The 4,685-nt window shown below is 47.9% G+C and overlaps 1 pseudogene; it reads right to left on the bottom strand.

Annotated features, from left to right (window-relative positions):
* LOC123481336 overlaps nucleotides 1-881 on the bottom strand; it is a 45,729-nt pseudogene extending 44,848 nt beyond the window's left edge.
* Between the last annotated feature and the right edge of the window lie 3,804 nt (nucleotides 882-4,685).

Raw genomic sequence — 4,685 nt, forward strand, 5'->3', positions numbered from 1 at the left:
CCTCCTCTTCCTCCTCCGCCTCCTCTTGCTCCTCCTCCGCCTCCTCCTCTTCCTCCTCCTCTTCCTCCACCTCCTCTTCTTCCTCCACACAGAGTTATTCTTGGTAGTCTTAAATCAATCTAATTTGAAACAAAAGTATACACCTCACACACATGGTTATGGGCTTGAAGAAAAGAAGACACCTGTACCATGTCAGATAGAGTTGAAATGTATTCATTTTTTTAGTTTGCATCCCAATATAACACTTTATATACAGTACCAGTCAAAAGTTTGGACACACCTACTCATTCAAGGGTTTTTCTTTATTTTTACTATTTTCTACATTGTAGAATAATAGTGAAGAAATCAAAACTATGCAATAACACATATGGAATCATGTAGTAACCAAAACTGTGTTAAACAAATCAAAATATATTTTATATTTGAGATTCTTCAAAGTAGCCACCCTTTGCCTTGATGACAGCGTTGCACACTCTTGGAATTCTCTCAACCAACTTCATGAGGTAGTTGTGACAAGGTAGGGGGGGTATACAGAAGATAGCCCTATTTGGTAAAAGGCCAAGTCCATATTATGGCAAGAACAGCTCAAATGAGCAAAGAGAAACGACAGTCCATCATTACTTTAAGACATGAATGTTAGTCAATATGGAACATTTCAAGAACAGTGAGGGGAAAAAGTATCTAAAGGAAAAGGAAAAGGGCGCCATTTGGGACGCATCCTCCCGCAGTCCTTCCTGCTGACTCCACTAATTCAGCCTTTTCTCATTCCCCGACATTCCGATACGCAAATCCCACCGAGCGGAGGGAAATAAATGAAATAAATGAATGAATATATACTGACAATGTATAGCCGACTCCCCCCTCATTCATTACCTCTCCATGTCATTCTACAACCCATTCTACAACTCATTCTACAACTCATTCTACAACCCATTCTACAACTCATTCTACAACTCATTCTACAACTCATTCTACAACTCATTCTACAACTCATTCTACAACTCATTCTACAACTCATTCTACAACTCATTCTACAACTCATTCGACAACTCATTCTGGAAACCATTCTACAACTCATTCTACAACTCATTCTACAACCCATTCTACAACTCATTCTACAACTCATTCTGGAAACCATTCTACAACTCATTCTACAACCCATTCTACAACCCATTCTACAACCCATTCTACAACTCATTCGACAACTCATTCGACAACTCATTCTACAACTCATTCTACAACCCATTCTACAACTCATTCTACAACTCATTCTACAACTCATTCTACAACTCATTCTACAACTCATTCTACAACCCATTCTACAACTCATTCTACAACTCATTCTACAACTAATTCTACAACTCATTCTACAACTCATTCTACAACTCATTCTACAACTCATTCTGGAAACCATTCTACAACTCATTCTACAACCCATTCTACAACCCATTCTACAACCCATTCTACAACTCATTCTACAAATCATTCGACAACTCATTCTACAACTCATTCGACAACTCATTCTACAACTCATTCTACAACCCATTCTACAACTCATTCTACAACTCATTCTACAACTCATTCTACAACCCATTCTACAACTCATTCTACAACTCATTCTACAACTCATTCTACAACCCATTCTACAACTCATTCTACAACTCATTCTACAACTCATTCTACAACTCATTCTACAACTCATTCTACAACTCATTCTACAACCCATTCTACAACTCATTCTACAACTCATTCTACAACTCACTCGACAACTCATTCTGGAACTCATTCTACAACTCATTCTACAACTCATTCTACAACCCATTCTACAACTCATTCTACAACTCATTCTACAACTCATTCTGGAACTCATTCTGGAACCCATTCTACAACTCATTCTACAACTCATTCTACAACTCATTCTACAACTCATTCTGGAACCCATTCTACAACTCATTCTACAACTCATTCTACAACTCATTCTACAACTCATTCTACAACTCATTCTACAACCCATTCTACAACTCATTCTACAACTCATTCTACAACCCATTCTACAACTCATTCTACAACTCATTCTACAACTCATTCTACAACCCATTCTACAACTCATTCTACAACTCACTCGACAACTCATTCGACAACTCATTCTGGAACTCATTCTAAAACTCATTCTAGAACTCATTCTGGAACTAAATCCTCCTCCTGAATGGAACTGTCAATGAAACAAGACCAAGACAGCCACCAACATACAGGTAGGCCTACAAAACAAACCAGGTGTGATGAATCCAGCCAAGTGTTAATAATATACACTCTATGGAACACTGGTAACTGAGCAGGCCTTTAGTCATGTACAGCTAAAGTCTCCTTGGTTGGTTGTGGTTTTCCCCCAATGGTAATTCTCTGGCTAATGCCTACTGTCATGCACCACTACACAAGTAATGTCCCTCTGTGATGAGTGTGATTAGAAGGAGTCAGGCGCAGGAGGGTAATCACAGAATACAGAGTTTATTCCGTCGTACACAGTTGAACTGTATAGCGACAACAAAATACAGGCACAGGGGAAACTACACTCAACTCACATAAAACAATCACCCACAAGGACAAGGGGGGCAGAGGGAACACTTATACACAGACTAATGAGGGGATATGAACCAGGTGTGTGCAATTGACAAGACAAGACAAATGGAATGATGAGATATGGAGCGGCAGTGGTTAGTAAGCCGGTGACGACGAACGCCGAAACCTGCCCGAAAAAGGAGGGGAGACAGCCTCGGAGGAAGTCGTGACAGTACCCCCCTTGACACGCGGCTCCAGCAGCGCCGACCCCGGCCTCGGGGACGGCCAGGAGGACGCGAGCCGGATGGCGACGGTGGAAATCCCGCAACAGGGAGGGATCGAGGATATCCCTCACCGGGACCCAGCACCGTTCCTCCAGACCGTACCCATCCCACTCCACGAGGTACTGAAGGCCCCCCCACCCGACGCCTCGAGTCCAGGATGGAACGGACAGAGTACGCCGGGCCCCCTCGATGTCCAGAGGAGGTGGAGGGACCTCCCGCATTTCAGACTCCTGGGAGCGGACCAGCCACCACCGGCCTGAGGAGAGACACATGAAACAAGGGCTTAATACGGTAATCAGGTAATAACCTACAAGTGACCTCGTTGATTCTCCTCAGGGTTTTGAACGGCCCCACAAACAGCGGGCTCAGCTTCCGGCAGGGCAGGCGGAGGGGCAGATTCCGGGTCGAGAGCCAGACCCGATCCCCCGGTACGAAGACCAGGGCCTCACTGCGGTGGCGGTCAGCGTTGGCCTTCTTACTACGCCCGGCGCGTTGGAGGTGGACGTGGGCAGCGTCCCCACGTCTTCTCCGCGCGCCGAAACCAGTCATCCACCGCAGGAGCCTCGGTCTGGCTCTGGTGCCACGGTGCCAGAACCGGTTGGTAACCTAAAAAACATTGGAATGGCGTTAGGTTAGGTTAGGTTAGTAGAGGAGTGGCGGGGAGAGTTCTGGGCATATTCGGCCCATGGCAAGAACACAGACCACTCCCCCGGCAGGACCTACCCACATCCTGATTTACCTGTTCCACCTGCCCATTAGACACGGGGTGGAACCCAGAGGTCAGGCTGACCGAGACCCCCAGACGTTCCATGAACGCCTTCCAGACCTTGGACGTGAACTGGGGACCTCGGTCGGACATTATATCCTCTGGTACCCAGTAGTGCCGGAAGACGTGTGTAAACAGGGCCTCCGCAGTTTGCAGGGCCGTGGGGAGACCGGGCAGAGGAAGGAGGCGGCAGGCCTTGGAAAAGCGGTCCACAACGACCAGGATGGTGGTGTTACCTTGGGAGAGGGGAAGATCAGTCAAGAAATCAACACCATGGTCGTTGTGGAACTGGTCAAAGTTGTAACTTACCCGCTGGGAGGTGCCTAGGTGCCTTACTCTGGGTGCACACTGAGCAGGAGGAGACGTACACCCTCACGTCCTTAGCCAAGGTAGGCCACCAGTACTTTCCGGTCAGGCAGCGCACTGTACGACCGATACCTGGGTGACCAGAGGAGGGTGACGTGTGTGCCCAGTAGATCAGACGATCACAGATAAGAGCAGGCACGTACTGCAGGCCAGCTGGACACTGAGGTGGAGATGGCTCCGTGCGTAACGTCCATCGCCCATACTACCGGCGCCACAATGCAGGAGGCTGGGAGTATGGGGGTGTTGTCTCTGGGCCTCTCCTCTGTGTCATACAGCCGGGACAGTGTGTCTGCCTTCACGTTCTTCGTACCCGGAATGTATGACAGTGTAAAATCAAACCGGGTGAAGAATACGGCCTGACGAAGATTCAGCCTCCTCGCTGCCCGGATGTACTCCAGGTTACGGTGGTCCATCCAGACGAGGAAAGGGTGTTTCGCCCCTTCGAGCCAATGCCTCCACACAGTCAAGGCTCGGACAACAGCCAACAGCTCCCGATCACCAACGTCGTAGTTCTGCTCCGCCGGGCTGAGCTTCTTGGAGAAGAAGGCACAGGGGCGGAGCTTGGGTGGCATGCCCGAGCGTTGAGATAGGACAGCTCCTATCCCTACCTCGGACGCATCCACCTCCACTACGAACGGTAGTGATGGATCGGGGTGGGCCAGTACCGGGGCTGAGGTGAACAGACCCCGCAGTTTACTGAAGGCCAGGTCCGC

This window comes from Coregonus clupeaformis, unplaced genomic scaffold (genome assembly GCF_020615455.1).
Source record: "Coregonus clupeaformis isolate EN_2021a unplaced genomic scaffold, ASM2061545v1 scaf0825, whole genome shotgun sequence".
NCBI classification, from domain to species: domain Eukaryota; kingdom Metazoa; phylum Chordata; class Actinopteri; order Salmoniformes; family Salmonidae; genus Coregonus; species Coregonus clupeaformis.